The sequence below is a fragment of the Ranitomeya imitator genome, chromosome 1 (genome assembly GCF_032444005.1).
Source record: "Ranitomeya imitator isolate aRanImi1 chromosome 1, aRanImi1.pri, whole genome shotgun sequence".
In the NCBI taxonomy this organism is placed as follows: domain Eukaryota; kingdom Metazoa; phylum Chordata; class Amphibia; order Anura; family Dendrobatidae; genus Ranitomeya; species Ranitomeya imitator.
This window is the reverse complement of record NC_091282.1, coordinates 558,350,917-558,372,879: the sequence shown is the minus strand read 5'-3', so window position 1 is coordinate 558,372,879 and position 21,963 is coordinate 558,350,917. Positions and strand designations below refer to the sequence as shown.

Here is a 21,963-nt window from a genome sequence, read left to right as displayed (position 1 = left end):
TATGGTTGTGGCCAAAAAGTTACATTTTGGTCTTATCACTCCAAATTACCTTTTTCCAGAAGTTTTGAGGCTTGTCTCTGTGCTGTTTTACATATTGTAGGCGAGATATTTTGTGGTATTTGCACTGTAATGACTTTCTCCTGAAGACTCGACCATGGAGCCATTTTTCATCAAGTGCCTCCTTATTGTGCATCTTGAAACAGCCACACCGCTAGTTTTCAGAGAGTCCAGTATTTCAGCTGATGTTATTTGTGTTTTTTTCTTTGCATCCTGAACAATTTTCCTGGCAGTTGTGAACAAAATTTTTGTTGGTCTACCTGACCGTGGTTTTGCTTTTACAGAGCCCCTGATTTTCCATTTGTTAATCACCGTTTGAACGCTGATGACTGGCATTATCAATTCCTTGGATATCTTTTTGTATCCCTTTCCTGTTTTATACAGTTCAACTACCTTTTCCCGTAGATCTGTTGACAATTCTTTTGCTTGAATCACAATGAATCACAATCCAGAAATGTCAGTGGCTGGATGAAAGATGCAAGAGTCTGTCTGGATCCCATATAGTCACTCAGCTTTTATGCACACACACTGATTACAAGCAAACCGGTCACAGGTGAGGATGTTACCTTTAGTAGCCATTCAAACCCATTTGTGTCAACTTCTGTGCATGCTATCAGGCCAAAATCCCCAAGGTATGTAAACTTTTGATCAGGGTCATTTGTATGTTTTGGGTTGTCTTTATGATTTAAAAAAAGAAAACACAGATTGACAATAAATGGCTTCACCCAACCACAAACCATGAGTGGAGAAAAAGTTTTCGTGTTTTCATTCACATTCTCTGAAAAAATGCCAAGTAAGCAAAAATTCTGCTGGGTATGTAAACTTTTGAGCACAACTGTATGTTTCTTCTCATTGGAACCTGGCACATATGGACACCTGATATTTCACTACAGTTTCTGAAATATTCTGAGTTTCCTACAAACGCAGCAAGTCACCAATAGGAGTGCATTTGTACAATGCCACTTATTCTGTAAGTGAGAATGATTCATCACTATGTATTTCCATAATTTAACCTTGTACCTGGGAATCTGTCACCAGGTTTTTCCCACTGATTCAGGGAGAAGCATAATATAGAGACAGAGACTTTGAGTCCACTGATGTGTCACTAAGGCTGGTTTCACACTTGCGTTTTGATCTGCAGCGTTTTAAACGCAAACGTATTTAAACACATTTGGTGCAAAAACGCGTTTAAACGCGTTTGAACGCTGCGTTTTTTTAGGCGCATGCGTTTTTGCATGTTTTAACGCAAACTCGGCGTTTTGACGCATTTACAAGCGTTTATTCCTGCGTTTGCGTTTTTGAAACGCATGATGAGAAGTGTGTGACAGCTGCCAATCATCAAAATCAACTAGAAAACCCACTATAAACAGAAATACCTAGGGTTAGGGTTAGGGTTAGGATCCCTAGTAACCCTAGGGATCCTAACCCTAACCCTAAAACACAAACTCTAACCCTAACCCTAAAACACAAACTCTAACCCAAACTCTAACCCTAACCCAAACTCTAACCCTAACCCTTACACAAACTCTAACAAACTCTAACACAAACTCTAACCCTAACCCTAACCTTAAAACACAAACTCTACCCTAACCCTAAAACACAAACTCTAACCCTAACAATAACCCTAAAACACAAACTCTAACCCTAACCCTAAAACACAAACTCTAACTCTAACCCTAAAACACAAACCCTAACCCAAACTCTAACCCTAACCCAAACTCTAACCAACTCTAACACAAACTCTAACCCTACACCTAACCTTAAAACACAAACTCTAACCCTAACCGTAAAACACAAACTCTAACCCTAACCCTAACCCTAAAACACAAACTCTAACCCTAACCCTAAAACACAAACTCTAACCCTAACCCTAAAACACAAACCCTAACCCAAACTCTAACCCTAACCCTAACACAAACTCTAACAAACTCTAACACAAACTCTAACCCTAACCCTAAAACACAAACTCTAACCCTAACCCTAAAACACAAAGTCTAACCCTAACCCAAACTCTAACCCTAACCCTAACACAAACTCTAACAAACTCTAACACAAACTCTAACCCTAACCCTAAAACACAAACTCTAACCCTAACCCTAAAACACAAACTCTAACCCTAACCCAAACTCTAACCCAAATTCTAACACAAACTCTAACACAAACCCTAACACAAACCCTAACACAAACTCTAACACAAACTCTAACACAAACCCTAACCCTAACACAAACTCTAACACAAACTCTAACACAAACCCTAACACAAACCCTAACCCAAACTCTAACCCTAACCCTAGCCTTAACCCTAACCCTAGGGATCCTAACCCTAACCCTAGGGATCCTAACCCTAACCCTTAGGGTTAGGATCCCTTAGGGTTAGGGTTTGTGTTAAGGTTTGTGTTAGAGTTTGAAATAGAGTTTGGGTTAGAGTTTGTGTTAGAGTTTGGGTTAGGGTTTGTGTTAGGGTTAAGGTTTGTGTTAGAGTTTGTGTTAGAGTTTGGGTTAGGGTTTGTGTTAGGGTTTGTGTTAGGGTTAGGGTTTGTGTTAGAGTTTGGGTTATGGTTTGTATTAGGGTTAGGGTTAGGGTTTGTGTTAGGGTTTGTGTTAGGGTTTGTGTTAGGGTTTGGGTTAGAATTTGGGTTAGGGTTTGTGTTAGGGTTTGGGTTAGAGTTTGGGTTAGGGTTTGTGTTAGGGTTAGAGTTTGGGTTAGGGTTAGGGTGTTTTCTTGTGTTTTTCTATAAAAACGCATGCGTTTAAAAACGCATTGCAAACGCATGTGCTTAAAAACGCATGCGTTTACATAGACATCAATACGCAAAAATTACTACATGTTGCATTTCTGCAACACAACGCATGCAGAGAAAAAACGCATGCGTTACAAAAACGTGTCAAAACGCATGCAAAAAAAGCATGCGTTTTTAATGTTAAATATAGGGGGGGGGAAATGCATGCGTTTTTTTTGCGTTTTTTACTGCAAAAACGCAAAAAAAAAACGCAAATGTGAAACCAGCCTAACTGTGCTGCTTGCCATAATGACTATTTTATCGGCAGGAGTTATCCCTATTGGACTACTGTAGTAAACCTGCGGCCATGTAGTTTTCTATATTCCTGAGCTCTGGATAACGTCACTCCCACCACTGATTGTCCGCTTTCTGCCTATGCACAGTGTACAGAAAAAGCTGCCAACCAGTGGTGTAGGTGGGGTTATACAGAGTTCAGCAGTCAGAGAAGTGATACATCACTGGAATCAGAGTATCTGCCTCTACATCATGCTACTCCCACATGGAATAGCAATACATGGGGAGGAGTCCTTTTAAAATTTGTGGGGTAATGTTAGGGTATGTGCACTTGTTGCATTTTTTGCTGTGTTCCAATGGATGGTGGAAATTTCCAAACTTTAAGAAAATGGAATCTTAAGCAGTACGGAAGATTGAAAATGCAAAGAAGGTGCACTGGGTGTGACAATCAGCAATGGACAATTTATCATATCGGACATAAATCTGATAAAATTGGTTCAGTAGACAATGTACCAAAATCTGGACTTTCTTGCATTCATCAATACTGGTCTTAACCAGAACTAGTGGGCTACTGTGTGTCACAATGTCGGGTTTCCAAGAATGTTGATGGAGGAAGTTTGAGCATCTAAAAAACTAAACTTGAACCAATCATTTTTGGGTGGACAAACTTTTAGCCCTCCCTATTTACAGCTCTAGCAAAAATTAAGAGACCATCGCACAGTTTCATAAAAATCAGTTTCTCTACATGTCTGACAGCCATGCCATTCCAGTGTCAGTTGAATTCCAACCAGAGTATACCTCATTCTACTTAATGTGCTTCTGATTAGGTGATCACCTGAACCAAATCTTATTTAACAAAGGAAAGTATAAAAAACACTGTTGTGGTGTTCACAATCATCTTGCAATAGGACAAGCTGGATGGCAAAACAAGTGCTAGTAATATCCCAAAAGTAATAGGAATAAAAACATAACTTTTAACCATGACACAGGAGTTGAAAAGAAAAGTCTTGAGTGAGGAAAAGAAGGGCTCAATTCTGGCTTTACTAGCAGAGGGATACAGTGAGCGTCATGTTGCCTCTATCCTTAAAATTTCTAAGATGGCAGTCCATTACAACAAGGTCAAGCAGCAGACATTAGGGACAACGAAGCTACAGAACGGCAGAGGGCGGAAACGACTCTCCACTGACTGGGATGACCATCATCTTATTCCAATGTCACTTAGCAACCGCAGGATGACATCAAGCGAACTACAAAAGGAATGGCAAATGGCAGCTTGGGTGAAGTGCATGGCAAGAACAGTTCGTATCAGGCTCCTAGAGGCAGGGATCAAGTCATGTAAAGCTAGAAAAAAGCCTTTCATCAATGAGAAGACAAGGAGAGCTAGGCTGAAGTTTGCCAAAGACCATAAGGATTGGACCATAGAGGACTAGAGTAAGGTAATCATCTCTGATGAGTCTAATTTTGAGCTTTGCCCAACACCTGGTCGCCTAATGGTTAGACAAAGACCTGGAGAGGCATACAAGCCACAGTGTCTTGCACCCACTGTGAAATTTAGTGGAGGATCGCTGATGATCTGGGGATGCTTTAGGAAGGCTGGAATTGGGCAGGTTAATCTTTGCGAAGGACGTAATCAAGCCGTATAAAAGGTTATCCTGGAAAAACAGTTGATTCCTTCTGCTCAGGCAATGTTCCCCAACTTTGAGGACAGTTTTTTCCAGAAAGACAATGCGCCATGCCACAGAACTAGGTCAATCACGGTGTAGATGAAGGACCACCACATCAAATCCCTGTCTTGCCCAGCCCGATCTCCGGACCTGAACCCTATTGAAAACCTCTGGAATATAATTAAGAGGAAGATTGCTAGTCACAAGCCATCAAACAAAGAACTGCTTAAATTTTTGTACCAGGAGTGGCATAAGGTCACCCAAAAGCAGTGTGAAAGACTGGTGGAAAGCATGCCAAGCTGTGATTAAAAATCATGGTTATTCCACAAAATATTGATTTCTTAACTCTTCCTGAGTAGTACTGTTGTTCTAAATGATTATGAACTTGTTTTTTTTCATATTTGAGGTCTCAAAGCAATGCATTTTTTTGTTATTTTGACCATTTCTCATTTTCAGAAAATAAATACAAAATCTATTGCTTGGACCTTCTGAGACATGTTGTCAGTAGTTTATAGAATAAAAGAACAATTTACATTTTACTCAAAAATATACCTATAAGAGAAAAATCAGACAAACTGAAATTTTTTCAGTGGTCTCTTAATTTTTGCCAGAGCTGTATATTGAAAATTGCTCCTGATATATACCTCAGGCATAAATCAACACTCCCAAATTTATCAGTTGAATATTTTGTGAGTATTTTGTTCCAGTTTAAGACCTTAATAATAATATAATAATCATTTTTATTTATATAGCGCCAACTAGGGTTGAGCGAAACGGGTCGTTCATTTTCAAAAGTCGCCGACTTTTGGCAAAGTCGGGCTTCATGAAACCCGATCCGACCCCTGTGCGGGGTCGGCCATGCGGTAAGCGACTTTCGCGCCAAAGTCGCGTTTCAATGACGCGAAAAGCGCCATTTCTCAGCCAATGAAGGTAAACGCAGAGTGTGGGCAGCGTGATGACATAGGTCCTGGTCCCCACCATCTTAGAGAAGGGCATTGCAGTGATTGGCTTGCTGTCTGCGGCGTCACAGGGGCTATAAAGGGGAGTTCCCGCCGACCGCCACGTTACTGCTGCTGATCTGAGCTTAGGGAGAGGTTGCTGCCGCTTCGTCAGAAGCAGGGATAGCGTTAGGCAGGGTCCATTAACCACCAAACCGCTTGTGCTGTAGCGATTTCCACTGCCCAACACCACCTTCGGTGTGCAGGGACAGTGGAAGCTACATTTTTTTTTTTTTTCCCCTCAGCGCTGTAGCTCATTGGGCTGCCCTAGAAGGCTCCCTGATAGCTGCATTGCTGTGTGTACGCCGCTGTGCAAACCAACTGCTTTTTTCAAAGCACAAATCCTCTTGTTCCTTCCTTTCTGCACAGCTATCTTTTTTGTTTGTACACACTTTTTATTTAATTTGTGCATCAGTCCACTCCTTATTGCTGCCTGCCATACCTGGCTGAGATTACTGCAGGGAGATAGTAATTGAAGGACACTCCCTGTTTTTTTTTTTTTTTTTGTGGGAGATTAAGATTGACATTTCTGCTAGAGTGCCATCCCTGTGTGTGCCATCTCTCACTCAGTGGGCCATAGAAAGCCTATTTATTTTTTTGCTTGATTTGGGTTATAAAATCTACCTGAAAAAATCACTACATCAATCAGTGGGAGAAAAATATTGGCCTCAGGGCTTGTGTGCCACTCTTGACTCCTGTGTGTGCCATCTCTCAGTCAGTGGGCCATAGAAAGCCTATTTATTTTTTTGCTTGATTTTGGTTCCAAAATCTACCTGAAAAAATCACTACATCAATCAGTGGGAGAAAAATATTGGCCTCAGGGCTTGTGTGCCATTCCTGACTCCTGTGTGCATCATCACTCACTCAGTGGGCCATAGAAAGCCCTTTTTTTTTTTTTTTTGCTTTATTTGGGTTCTAAATTCTACCTGAAAAAATCAATAAATCAATCAGTGGGAGATTAATATTGGCCTTTGGGCTTGTGTGCCAGTCCTAAGCGTGCCATCTCTCTCTCTCAGATAGTGGGCCATAGAAAGCCTATTTATTATTTTTTTTATTGGGTTTATAAATTTTCCCTGGAACCAAAAAAAAAAAGTGGGAGATTAATATTGGCCTCTGGGCTTGTGTGCCAGTCCTGAGCGTGCCATCTCTCTCACAAATAGTGGGCCATAGAAAGCCTATTTATTTTTTTGCTTGATTTGGGTTCTAAAATGTACCTGAAAAAATCACTACATCAATCAGTGGGAGAAAAATATTGGCCTCAGGGCTTGTGTGCCACTCCTGACTCCTGTGTGCATCATCACTTACTCAGTGGGCCATAGAAAGCCCATTTTTTTTTTTTTTGCTTTATTTGGGTTCTAAATTCTACCTGAAAAAATCAATAAATCAATCAGTGGGAGATTAATATTGGCCTTTGGGCTTGTGTGCCAGTCCTAAGCGTGCCATCTCTCTCTCTCAGATAGTGGGCCATAGAAAGCCTATTTATTATTTTTTTTATTGGGTTTATAAATTTTCCCTGGAAAAAAAAAAAAAAGTGGGAGATTAATATTGGCCTCTGGGCTTGTGTGCCAGTCCTGAGCGTGCCATCTCTCTCACAAATAGTGGGCCATAGAAAGCCTATTTATTTATTTTTTTTTGGTTTTATAAATTCTCCCTTAAAAAAAAAAGGGAGATTAATATTGGCCTTTGGGCTTGTGTGCCAGTCCTAAGCGTGCCATCTCTCTCTCTCTCTCAGATAGTGGGCCATAGAAAGCCTATTTATTATTTTTTTTATTGGGTTTATAAATTTTCCCTGGAACAAAAAAAAAAAAGTGGGAGATAAATATTGGCCTCTGGGCTTGTGTGCCACTCCTGACTCCTGTGTGCGTCATCTCTCACTCAGTGGGCCATAGAAAGCCTTTTTTTGTTTTATTTGTTTTCTAAATTCTCCCTGAAAAAATCATTTTATTTTATTTGGTTTCTAAATTCTTCCTGAAAAAATCATTTTATTCTATTATTTTTTTTTCCTAAAGTCTCCCTGAAAAAAAAAAAAAAAAAAAAATCAGTGGGAGATTAATATTGCCCTTTCTGCTTGTGTGCCAGTCTTGACTCCTGGGTGTACCATCTCTCTCTCTCTCTCCAATTGTGGGCCATAGAAAGCCTATTATTTTTTTTAGCTTGATTTGGGTTCCAAAATCTACCTGAAAAAATCACTACATCAATCAGTGGGAGATAAATATTGGCCTCTGGGCTTGTGTGCCACTCCTGACTCCTGTGTGCGTCATCTCTCACTCAGTGGGCCATAGAAAGCCTTTTTTTGTTTTATTTGTTTTCTAAATTCTCCCTGAAAAAATCATTTTATTTTATTTGGTTTCTAAATTCTTCCTGAAAAAATCATTTTATTCTATTATTTTTTTTTCCTAAAGTCTCCCTGAAAAAAAAAAAAAAAACAAATCAGTGGGAGATTAATATTGCCCTTTCTGCTTGTGTGCCAGTCATGACTCCTGGGTGTGCCATCTCTCTCTCGCTCTCCAATTGTGGGCCATAGAAAGCCTATTATTTTTTTAGCTTGATTTGGGTTCCAAAATCTACCTGAAAAAATCACTACATCAATCAGTGGCAGATAAATATTGGCCTCTGGGCTTGTGTGCCACTCCTGACTCCTGTGTGCGTCATCTCTCACTCAGTGGGCCATAGAAAGCCTTTTTTAGTTTTATTTGTTTTCTAAATTCTCCCTGAAAAAAATCATTTTATTTTATTTGGTTTCTAAATTCTTCCTGAAAAAATCATTTTATTCTATTATTTTTTTTTCCAAAAGTCTCCCTGAAAAAAAAAAAAAAATCAAATCAGTGGGAGATTAATATTTACATTTGTGCTTCAGTGACAGTCCTGCGTGTGTGGCATCTCTCTCATTTGTTGCCACCAACAACAGAGTGTGTAACATTGTGCCTGATTTTCGTTGTGGTCTCACTCACCTGTAAAGGGGTAGCTAAATCATACTGAAGTTATAGCTCACCGTGTAATTTGTGTGACAGCAACAAATACCGTTAGTTTGTTTACGTTTTTAAAACAATGAGGAAGTATGGTGGAAGAGGTCGTGGCCGGGGGCGTTCATTGTCAGCTGGTAATGAGGGTAGTGGTAGTGGTGGAGCATCAGCTGGTCGTGGGAAAAAAAATATTGCACCTAAGTCTGGAGCTGTGGAGCCAGGTTCGTCGTCTGGCTACACAAGGCCTCGAACGCTCCCTTTTCTGGGAGTAGGAAAACCGCTTTTAAAGCCGGAGCAGCAAGACCAAGTTTTGGCTTATCTTGCTGACTCAGCCTCTAGCTCTTTTGCCTCCTCTCGTGAAACTGGTAAATGTCAAAGCAAGCGCGTCGTTAGTGGATGTTCACGGTCAGGGACATGTCGCTTCCTTGTCCTCTTCAGCAAATACAACAACAGGGAAGAATGCAGCAGGCGACACAACGGGTTACTCCATGGAGCTCTTTACACATACCGTCCCTGGCTTAGAAAGTGAAGCAGTTAACAGTCCATGCCCATTACAAGTTGAATCTGACATGGAGTGCACTGATGCACAGCCACAGCCAGACTACTATGCTGGTCCTTTGACTCAGACCACAACATTGCCCTCGCAGGGTAATGATCAAGAATCAGACCCTGATGAGACTATGTTGCCCCATCACGAACGCTATACCACCGACCGACATGGTGACACAGACGAAGTTGCACACGAGCTACAAGAAGAGGTAATAGATGACCCAGTTCTTGACCCCGATTGACAGCCATTGGGGGAACAGGGTGCAGGCGGCAGCAGTTCTGAAGCGGAGGAGGAGGGGCCGCAGCAGGCATCAACATCGCAACAGGTTCCATCTGCCGGGCCCGTATCTTGCCCAAAACGCGTGGCAAAGCCAAAACCTGTTGGAGGACAGCGTGGCCATCCGGTTAAAGCTCAGTCTGCAATGCCTGAAAAGGTATCCGATGCTAGAAAGAGTGCAGTCTGGCATTTTTTTAAACAACATCCAATTGATCAGCGCAAAGTCATCTGTCAAAAATGTTCAACTACCTTAAGCAGAGGACAGAATCTGAAAAGTCTCAATACAAGTTGCATGCATAGACATTTAACCACCATGCATTTGCAAGCCTGGACTAACTACCAAACGTCCCTTAAGGTTGTAGCACCCTCGGCCAATGAAGCTAGTCAGCAACGCAACATCCCTTCCGGCAGTGTAGGGCCACCATTTTCCGCACCACCTGCAGTATCTGTGCAGGTTTCTTTGCCAGGCCAAAGCAGTCAGGGTCAGGGAATCACCAGTTTCGTAGTAGGAAACACTGCATCTAGGGCACCGGCGGCAACAATACCATCTCCCACCGTCTCTCAGTCTGCCATGTCCACCGGCACCCCCGCTAGTTCCACGATCTCCAGCTCTCCAGTCCAGCTCACCCTACATGAGACTATGGTTAGAAAAAGGAAGTACTTAGCCTCGCATCCGCGTACACAGGGTTTGAACGCACACATAGCTAGACTAATCTCGTTAGAGATGATGCCCTACCGGTTAGTTGAAAGCGAAGCTTTCAAAGCCCTGATGGACTACGCTGTACCACGCTACAAGCTACCCAGTCGACACTTTTTTTCCAGAAAAGCCATCCCAGCCCTCCACCAGCATGTTAAAGAGCGCATCGTCCATGCACTCAGGCAATCTGTGAGCACAAAGGTGCACCTGACAACAGATGCATGGACCAGTAGGCATGGCCAGGGACGTTACGTGTCCATCACGGCACACTGGGTAAATGTGGTGGATGCAGGGTCCACAGGGGACAGCAAGTTTGGGACAGTTCTGCCTAGCCCACGGTCTAGGAAACAGTTGGCTGTAGCCGTTCGCACCCCCTCCTCCTCCTCTTCGTCCTCCTGCAGAAGCGAGAGCTCGTCCACAGACCGCAGTCGCACAACCACTCCATCCGCAGCTGCCACTGTTGCACACCAGGTCTCCCATTATGGGGCAGCTACTGGCAAACGTCAGCAGGCTGTATTGGCTATGAAGTGTTTGGGCGACAACAGACACACCGCGGAAGTTCTGTCCGAGTTCTTGCAGAAAGAAACGCAGTCGTGGCTGGGCACTGTAGATCTTGAGGCAGGCAAGGTAGTGAGTGATAACGGAAGGAATTTCATGGCTGCCATCTCCCTTTCCCAACTGAAACACATTCCTTGCCTGGCTCACACCTTAAACCTGGTGGTGCAGTGCTTCCTGAAAAGTTATCCGGGGTTATCTGACCTGCTCCTCAAAGTGCGTGGACTTTGCTCACATATCCGCCGTTCGCCCGTACACTCCAGCCGTATGCAGACCTATCAGCGTTCTTTGAACCTTCCCCAGCATCGCCTAATCATAGACGTTGCAACAAGGTGGAACTCAACACTGCACATGCTTCAGAGACTGTGCGAACAGAGGCGGGCTGTTATGTTTTTGTGGGAGGATACACATACACGGGCAGGCAGTAGGATGGCAGACATGGAGTTGTCAGGTGTGCAGTGGTCGAAGATTCAAGACATGTGTCAAGTCCTTCAGTGTTTTGAGGAATGCACACGGCTGGTTAGTGCAGACAACGCCATAATAAGCATGAGCATCCCCCTAATGCGTCTGCTGATGCAAAGTTTGACGCACATAAAGGATCAGGCGTCTGCAGCTGAGGAAGAGGAAAGCCTTGATGACAGTCAGCCATTGTCTGGCCAGGGCAGTGTACAGGACGAGTTAGCGGGCGAAGAGGAGGAGGAGGACGAGGAGGATGATGGGGATGATTATATTTTTAATGAGGAAGCTTTTCCGGGGCCACTGGAAATTGGTGGCGCGGCAAGGCCAGGTTCTGGTTTTTGGAGGGACACAAGTGACGTGGATTTGCCTGAAACTGCCCCTCAACCAAGCACAACCGCAGATTTGAGAACTGGAACTTTGGCCCACATGGCGGATTATGCCTTACGTATCCTCAAAAGGGACACACGCATAACTAAAATGATGAACGATGATGATTACTGGATGGCCTGCCTCCTTGATCCTCGCTATAAAGGCAAATTGGAAAATATAATGCCACATGAGAACTTGGAACTAATATTAGCAACCAAACAATCAACTCTTGTTGACCGTTTGCTTCTGGCATTCCCTGCACACAGCGCCCGTGATCGTTCTCACACGAGCTGCAGGGGCCAGCAGACCAGAGGAGTTAGAGGGGCAGAAATCAGAAGTGGCGTTGGCCAGAGGGGTTTTCTGACCAGGTTGTGGAGTGATTTTGCTATGACCGCAGACAGGACAGGTACTGCAGCATCAATTCAAAGTGACAGGAGACAACATTTGTCCAGTATGGTTACAAACTATTTTTCATCCCTTATCGATGTTCTCCCTCAACCGTCATTCCCATTTGATTACTGGGCATCAAAATTAGACACCTGGCCAGAATTGGCAGAATATGCATTGCAAGAGCTTGCTTGCCCGGCAGCTAGTGTCCTATCAGAAAGAGTATTCAGTGCTGCAGGTTCAATACTAACAGAAAAAAGAACTCGTCTGGCTACCCAAAATGTAGATGATCTAACCTTCATTAAAATGAACCACAACTGGATTTCGAAATCTTTTGCCCCACCTTGCCCGGCTGACACCTAGCTTTCCTATGAAAAGGTCTTGCCTGTGGACTATTCTGAATGCCTTTTCCAATCTCGTAATTTTCTGCACCTGATTGTCCAGCATACGACATCACTAAATGGCCAAACTCCCCACACGGGGCCGTGGTATCGACACTTGGCGACAGCACCCGTGAGAGTGCTGTTTGTCTGAAGAGGTGGGTGTGCCCGCTTTTGGTCGACGGCACTGCCACTGGGTCCCTCCTAGTACAATAAAGTGTCTCTGGCGGTGGTGGTGAGCACCCAACGTCAGACACACCGTTGTAATATGAGGGGCCCTGGGCCTGTACCGCCGGCCACAAGACAGTTCCCCCCCCCCCAGCTCAAACAGTGCTCTACCACTTGCAAAATTATCTCACAGCTCCACCAATGTTTAGTCTATGCGCTGACATCCTTCAATGCCTGCCACTGACAATACCATTGTATTGACATTTTTGTTATGTTAGGCCTTCGAAGCCTGTCTGCGGTCACTCCTTCCACTAGGCCTCCACTGACCACACCACTGCTGCCCGTGTACCCCTGGAACCAATTTAAAATTGCCTACAGCCATGTGTTATTATTTTAGGCCTTCGATGCCTGTCTGCGGTCACTCCTTACAATATGCCTCCACTGACCACACCACTGCTGCCCGTGTACCCCTGGAACCAATTTAAAATTGCCTACAGCCAGCCCAATTTTTTTATTTTAGGCCTTCGATGCCTGTCTGCGGTCCATTCTTTCTACTACTACTACACTGACCACGCCACTGCTGCCCGTGTACCCCTGGAACCAATTTAAAATTGCCTACAGCCATGTGTTATTATTTTAGGCCTTCGATGCCTGTCTGCGGTCACTCCTTACAATATGCCTCCACTGACCACACCACTGCTGCCCGTGTACCCCTGGAACCAATTTAAAATTGCCTACAGCCAGCCCAATATTTTTATTTTAGGCCTTCGATGCCTGTCTGCGGTCCATTCTTTCTACTACTACTACACTGACCAGGCCACTGCTGCCCGTGTACCCCTGGAACCAATTTAAAATTGCCTACAGCCATGTGTTATTATTTTAGGCCTTCGATGCCTGTCTGCGGTCACTCCTTACAATATGCCTCCACTGACCACACCACTGCTGCCCGTGTACCCCTGGAACCAATTTAAAATTGCCTACAGCCATGTGTTATAATTTTAGGCCTTCGATGCCTGTCTGTGGTCACTCCTTCCACTAGGCCTCCACTGACCACACCACTGCTGCCCGTGTACCCCTGTAACCAATTTAAAATTGCCTACAGCCATGTGTTATTATTTTAGGCCTTCGATGCCTGTCTGCGGTCACTCCTTACAATATGCCTCCACTGACCACACCACTGCTGCCCGTGTACCCCTGGAACCAATTTAAAATTGCCTACAGCCATGTGTTATTATTTTAGGCCTTCGATGCCTGTCTGCGGTCACTCCTTCCACTAGGCCTCCACTGACCACACCACTGCTGCCCGTGTACCCCTGGAACCAATTTAAAATTGCCTACAGCCAGCCCAATTTTTTTACTTTAGGCCTTCGATGCCTGTCTGCGGTCACTCCTTCCACTAGGCCTCCACTGACCACACCACTGCTGCCCGTGTACCCCTGGAACCAATTTAAAATTGCCTACAGCCATGTGTTATTATTTTAGGCCTTCGATGCCTGTCTGTGGTCACTCCTTCCACTAGGCCTCCACTGACCACACCACTGCTGCCCGTGTACCCCTGGAACCAATTTAAAATTGCCTACAGCCATGTGTTATTATTTTAGGCCTTCGATGCCTGTCTGCGGTCACTCCTTACAATATGCCTCCACTGACCACACCACTGCTGCCCGTGTACCCCTGGAACCAATTTAAAATTGCCTACAGCCAGCCCAATTTTTTTATTTTAGGCCTTCGATGCCTGTCTGCGGTCCATTCTTTCTACTACTACTACACTGACCAGGCCACTGCTGCCCGTGTACCCCTGGAACCAATTTAAAATTGCCTACAGCCATGTGTTATTATTTTAGGCCTTCGATGCCTGTCTGCGGTCACTCCTTACAATATGCCTCCACTGACCACACCACTGCTTCCCGTGTACCCCTGGAACCAATTTAAAATTGCCTACAGCCAGCCCAATTTTTTTATTTTAGGCCTTCGATGCCTTTCTGCGGTCCATTCTTTCTACTACTACTACACTGACCAGGCCACTGCTGCCCGTGTACCCCTGGAACCAATTTAAAATTGCCTACAGCCATGTGTTATTATTTTAGGCCTTCGATGCCTGTCTGCGGTCACTCCTTACAATATGCCTCCACTGACCACACCACTGCTGCCCGTGTACCCCTGGAACCAATTTAAAATTGCCTACAGCCATGTGTTATTATTTTAGGCCTTCGATGCCTGTCTGTGGTCACTCCTTCCACTAGGCCTCCACTGACCACACCACTGCTGCCCGTGTACCCCTGTAACCAATTTAAAATTGCCTACAGCCATGTGTTATTATTTTAGGCCTTCGATGCCTGTCTGCGGTCACTCCTTACAATATGCCTCCACTGACCACATCACTGCTGCCCGTGTACCCCTGGAACCAATTTAAAATTGCCTACAGCCATGTGTTATTATTTTAGGCCTTCGATGCCTGTCTGCGGTCACTCCTTCCACTAGGCCTCCACTGACCACACCACTGCTGCCCGTGTACCCCTGGAACCAATTTAAAATTGCCTACAGCCAGCCCAATTTTTTTACTTTAGGCCTTCGATGCCTGTCTGCGGTCACTCCTTCCACTAGGCCTCCACTGACCACACCACTGCTGCCCGTGTACCCCTGGAACCAATTTAAAATTGCCTACAGCCATGTGTTATTATTTTAGGCCTTCGATGCCTGTCTGTGGTCACTCCTTCCACTAGGCCTCCACTGACCACACCACTGCTGCCCGTGTACCCCTGGAACCAATTTAAAATTGCCTACAGCCATGTGTTATTATTTTAGGCCTTCGATGCCTGTCTGCGGTCACTCCTTACAATATGCCTCCACTGACCACACCACTGCTGCCCGTGTACCCCTGGAACCATTTTAAAATTGCCTACAGCCAGCCCAATTTTTTTATTTTAGGCCTTCGATGCCTGTCTGCGGTCCGTTCTTTCTACTACTACTACACTGACCAGGCCACTGCTGCCCGTGTACCCCTGGAACCAATTTAAAATTGCCTACAGCCATGTGTTATTATTTTAGGCCTTCGATGCCTGTCTGTGGTCACTCCTTCCACTAGGCCTCCACTGACCATACCACTGCTGCCCGTGTGCCCCTGGAACCAACATCAGAAAATATAAAAATAAGTATTTTGCTTATAAAAAAGAAAATACTGGAGAGATATCAAATGCAGACATTTTAACATTAAAAACAAACACATACAACAAAAATCTGGTACAGTACTAAAAATGGCCACCAGCTACAATAACTTTCTACTGCAAGTAGTTAACTGAAAGTTTTTTTCAATTTAAAACACAGATATGGCATCCACCGAGTGTTGTCCTGTCGCGTCTTCTTTATATTATTGCCAAGAAGATGCAAAACAATGAAAATAATAAAATCATTATTTACCAAAAAAATAGAGTAAGTCAAAACCACATTGCAAATAAACATTCATTACAAATAAAGAAGCAGGGCGCGTCCGAGGGTGAGTATATACCTAATAAGAATATAATCACCCTCGGACGCGCCCTGCTTCTTTCCGACAGCCTTCCTTCCTAAGAATCAGCCCTTCCGTGGTGTAGAGAGAGGGTTTGTTACACTCCAAGGTGTTCCCCAGGTTGCCTTTCCTGAGCTTCGATCTTCATGCTCTCGTTTAGTAGTTGTCGGAAAGTAGGCTGCATTAGGCCTACAAATTGGGTATGGGGTGGAGAGAGATGGTGTGTTACACTCCAAGGTGTTCCCCAGGTTTCCTTGCCATTGCTTCGGTCTTCCGACTCTCGTTTAGTAGTTGTAGAAAACTACACTGCATTAGGCCTACAAAATGGGTATCGGGTGGAGAGAGATGGTGTGTTACACTCCAAGGTGTTCCCCAGGTTGCCTTTCCTGAGCTTCGATCTTCCGGCTCTCGTTTAGTAGTTGTTGGAAACTACACTGCATTAGGCCTACAAATTGGGTATGGGGTGTAGAGAGATGGTGTGTTCCACTCCAAGGTGTTCTCCAGGTTGCCTTTCCTGAGCTTCGATCTTCCGGCTCTCGTTTAGTCGTTGATGGAAACTACGCTGCATTAGGCCTACAAATTGGGTATGGGGTGTAGAGAGATGTTGTGTTCCACTCCAAGGTGTTCCCCAGGTTTCCTCGCCAATGCTTCGATCTTCATGCTCTCGTTTAGTAGTTCTTGGAAACTACACTGCATTAGGCCTACAAATTGGGTATGGGGTGTAGAGAGATGGTGTGTTCCACTCCAAGGTGTTCCCCAGGTTGCCTTTCCTGAGCTTCGATCTTCCGGCTCTCGTTTAGTAGTTGTTGGAAACTACGCTGCATTAGGCCTACAAATTGGGTATGGGGTGTAGAGAGATGGTGTGTTCCACTCCAAAGTGTTCCCCAGGTTTCCTCGCCAATGCTTCGATCATCATGCTCTCGTTTAGTAGTTGTTGGAAACTACGCTGCATTAGGCCTACAAATTGGGTATGGGGTGTAGAGAGATGGTGTGTTCCACTCCAAGGTGTTCTCCAGGTTGCCTTTCCTGAGCTTCGATCTTCCGGCTCTCGTTTAGTAGTTGTTGGAAACTACGCTGCATTAGGCCTACAAATTGGGTATGGGGTGTAGAGAGATGGTGTGTTCCACTCCAAGGTGTTCCCCAGGTTTCCTCGCCAATGCTTCGATCATCATGCTCTCGTTTAGTAGTTGTTGGAAACTACGCTGCATTAGGCCTACAAATTGGGTATGGGGTGTAGAGAGATGGTGTGTTCCACTCCAAGGTGTTCTCCAGGTTGCCTTTCCTGAGCTTCGATCTTCTGGCTCTCGTTTAGTAGTTGTTGGAAACTACGCTGCATTAGGCCTACAAATTGGGTATGGGGTGTAGAGAGATGGTGTGTTCCACTCCAAGGTGTTCCCCAGGTTTCCTCGCCAATGCTTCGATCATCATGCTCTCGTTTAGTAGTTGTTGGAAACTACGCTGCATTAGGCCTACAAATTGGGTATGGGGTGTAGAGAGATGTTGTGTTCCACTCCAAGGTGTTCTCCAGGTTGCCTTTCCTGAGCTTCGATCTTCCGGCTCTCGTTTAGTAGTTGTTGGAAACTACGCTGCATTAGGCCTACAAATTGGGTATGGGGTGTAGAGAGATGGTGTGTTCCACTCCAAGGTGTTCCCCAGGTTTCCTCGCCAATGCTTCGATCATCATGCTCTCGTTTAGTAGTTGTTGGAAACTACGCTGCATTAGGCCTACAAATTGGGTATGGGGTGTAGAGAGATGGTGTGTTCCACTCCAAGGTGTTCTCCAGGTTGCCTTTCCTGAGCTTCGATCTTCCGGCTCTCGTTTAGTAGTTGTTGGAAACTACGCTGCATTAGGCCTACAAATTGGGTATGGGGTGTAGAGAGATGGTGTGTTCCACTCCAAGGTGTTCCCCAGGTTTCCTCGCCAATGCTTCGATCATCATGCTCTCGTTTAGTAGTTGTTGGAAACTACGCTGCATTAGGCCTACAAATTGGGTATGGGGTGTAGAGAGATGGTGTGTTCCACTCCAAGGTGTTCTCCAGGTTGCCTTTCCTGAGCTTCGATCTTCCGGCTCTCGTTTAGTAGTTGTTGGAAACTACGCTGCATTAGACCTACAAATTGGGTATGGGGTGTAGAGAGATGGTGTGTTCCACTCCAAGGTGTTCCCCAGGTTTCCTCGCCAATGCTTCGATCATCATGCTCTCGTTTAGTAGTTGTTGGAAACTACGCTGCATTAGGCCTACAAATTGGGTATGGGGTGTAGAGAGATGGTGTGTTCCACTCCAAGGTGTTCTCCAGGTTGCCTTTCCTGAGCTTCGATCTTCCGGCTCTCGTTTAGTAGTTGTTGGAAACTACGCTGCATTAGGCCTACAAATTGGGTATGGGGTGTAGAGAGATGGTGTGTTCCACTCCAAGGTGTTCCCCAGGTTTCCTCGCCAATGCTTCGATCATCATGCTCTCGTTTAGTAGTTGTTGGAAACTACGCTGCATTAGGCCTACAAATTGGGTATGGGGTGTAGAGAGATGGTGTGTTCCACTCCAAGGTGTTCTCCAGGTTGCCTTTCCTGAGCTTCGATCTTCCGGCTCTCGTTTAGTAGTTGTTGGAAACTACGCTGCATTAGGCCTACAAATTGGGTATGGGGTGTAGAGAGATGGTGTGTTCCACTCCAAGGTGTTCCCCAGGTTTCCTCGCCAATGCTTCGATCATCATGCTCTCGTTTAGTAGTTGTTGGAAACTACGCTGCATTAGGCCTACAAATTGGGTATGGGGTGTAGAGAGATGGGGTGTAGAGAGATGGTGTGTTCCACTCCAAGGTGTTCTCCAGGTTGCCTTTCCTGAACTTCTATCTTCAGGCTCTCATTAAATTGTGGTTAAACGGAACAACTGCATTTGGCGTACTAGTTGGTTTGGGGCCTACTATCGGTGTCTGCCACTCCTTGCTGTTCTCCTGGTTTCCTGTCCTGAAATTCCATTTTCAGGCGCTCGTTAAGTAGTTGTTAATGTTAGACTGCATTTGGCCTACTAGTTGGGTTGGGGCCTACTATCGGTGTCTGCCACTCCTTGCTGTTCTCCTCCACTGAACAAAGCTGTGCCGCCTGTTTACTACGGTTGCCAATTTTGAACTGCATTTCGACTACTTACTGATTTGGGCCTACTCTCTGTGTCAGCCTCTCATTCCAGTTGTCCTCCACTGCAATGCCCCCTGGTTATTCCTGTGTTACCAATTTTGAACTGCATTTAGCCAACTTTATTCTTTGGGCCTATATCTGTGTTTCCTCCTCATCCTGCCCATTGCCCAGCCAGTGATAGATGAGTCTGCTGGTACATTGACCCATAACGCAACATTCCCCGTGCACGCTACACAACAACATTGTGACCCTGCTGAAAGTCAGGTTGCTCTTCCCGCATACCATACCACCTTACACGGGGACAAAGAGGAAGGTGCAGATGAAAGTGCAGGTTCCTTCATCAGGTGGGGGGAGGAATACTAGTTGGCGACGTCACTGGCACAGGGCCTCTCATAGTACGCAAAAGTGTTGCTGCCGGTGGGAGGCGCCCCCGCCGTGCAAACACACCGCTGTACTTTGAGGGGCCCTGTGCCAGTGCCAATGCCAACGAGTGGGCCCCCCCTGCTTGCTCAGGTTCACAGCACTTGCAAAGTTGAAATACTTACCTCTCCCTGCTCCACTGCCGTGACGTGGTCCAGATTTCCTGGGCCCACTAATTACTTGAACCAGCCCTACCCACCACAACTTTAGCCAAATGAACCCCAATTTCAAATGCCTTCCAATTATTATAAGGTAAATTACGCTTGACAAGCTTCATTAAGAAGAATGGATGGTTTTGACATTAAAATGGGCACTCTAGGTGTTTTCCTCGCCCCCACTCACTGCCGACTATGCTGCCCCATTGACTTGCATTGGGTTTCGTGTTTCGGTCGATCCCGACTTTACGTCATAATCGGCCGATTTCACTCGACCCGACTTTTGAGATAGTCGGGTTTCGCGAAACCCGGCTCGACTCTAAAAAGGTCAAGGTCGCTCAACTCTAGCGCCAACATATTCCGCAGCACTTTACAATTAAGCGGGGACATGTACAAACAATAAATTCGGTACGAGTTAAGACAATTTAAACAGTGACATTAGGAGTGAGGTCCCTGCTCGCAAGCTTACAATCTACAAGGAAATGGGGGGACACAATAGGTGAAAGTGATTGTTATTTCAGGTCTGGCAATTATAATAAATAGGGATTTTCATACAAAGCTGCATGATCCGGTCATCAGCCCGTGTGTTTAAGTGCTATAGTCAAGTATCAAGTGCAGTTATCGTGCGCATAGAGGGTGTGGAGACAGATGATTAGTAGGGTGCAGATTCAGAGTAATATTTGGAAGAAGGGAACAGGGCAAAGTTAGTTTACTGAGTAGTTGATGTGGTAGGCTTGTTTGAAGAGATGGGTTTTCAAAGCGCGCTTGAATAGGTCGGGGCTAGGTATCAGTCTGATCGTCTGGGGAAGTGCATTCCAGAGAGCTGGTGCAGCACGAGAAAAGTCTTGGAGACGGAGGTGCAAGGTTCGGATTAAGGGGGATGTAAGTCTTAGGTCATTTGTAGAATGGAAGGCACATGTAGGGTGATAGACAGAGATGAGAGAGGAGATATAAGGCGGTGCAGAACTGTGGAGTCAAACATAGTTCTAGGATGTATTAAGAGAAGCATAGATCACGTGAAGTAATTATCTTCCTCTACTCCTCCTTGGTCAGGTGTCATCTGGAATACGGTGTCCAGCTCTGGGCACCATATTTTTTTTTAAAAATTGAAAAACTGGAGCAAGTACAGAGAGAAGCTACCAGGATAGTGAGCGGACTGCAAAGTATGTCCCACGAGGAATGGATAGAGGATTTGGGAATGTTTAGCTTGCAAAAGAGAAGGCTTAATAGCCATCTACAAATATCTGAAGGGTTGTCACAGTGTAGAGGGATCATCATTATTCTCATTTGTAAATGGAAACATGAGAAGCAATGGAATGAGACTGAAAGGGAGAAGATAAAGATTAGATATTAGAAAAAACTTTTTGACAGTGAGGGTGATCAATGAGTGACACAGGATGCCACGAGAGGGTGAGTTCTCCTCCAATGGAAGTCTTCAAACAGAGGCTGGACAGAGATCTGTCTGAGATGGTTTAGTGAATCCTGCATTGAGCAGGAGGTTGGACACGATGACAATAAAGGTCCCTTCCAACTCTAACATTCTATGATTCTATGCTACAGTACATATATAAAACATGGCTTTTTAAGGCTCTTGCCACTTTATCTCAAATGGAAACTATCAGCGCTATCATATGACTACATACACAATGAAACATTCATTCTTTTAACCTGCAGGCATAAAAACTAATCAAGAGGTATTTAATAATAATAATAATTAAATAATTTAATGTTTTGAGCAGCGTTTTCTGTCTGGAGGAAAGCATGACAGGTGGGGATGTGACCTGTATAGCTTAGATGAGGTATCAAGTGACAAGGTCACGTAGGGCTATGGATAAGTTTCTTCTGTCTCTTGTTTGAATGTGTCACCTTTCAGTGTGTAAGACTCATGTCACCTTACTTATCTCCCGACACTAAATCCTTCTGTAAGAGTCAGTATTTTACCTGACCTGCATGAAATATTTCTGTTGCCGTTCTTCTCACTGTCACTACTGCTGACTGACTACTTAGTTAATACATTTGGAGTGCTCCCTTTTCTTATGCCTCATTAAATAATTTTATAAGAAATTTGCCCTTTAGGAAATTCCACTTCCTTCACTCACTGATTTCCTAATGTAGATTTTATGTAGAATCTCCTATTCGCAACTTTCTGGTTCTACAGGAAATTATTTTGTTTGCCAAGACCTTTGCTCTCTTCTGTTGGGTGGTGTTTTTTACATGTC

The 21,963-nt window shown here is 44.7% G+C and overlaps 1 protein-coding gene across 1 annotated transcript in view; it reads right to left on the bottom strand.

Annotated features, from left to right (window-relative positions):
• KCNN1 (potassium calcium-activated channel subfamily N member 1) overlaps positions 1–21,963 on the bottom strand; it is a 200,418-nt gene that overhangs the window by 93,377 nt on the left and 85,078 nt on the right. The window lies entirely within an intron of this gene.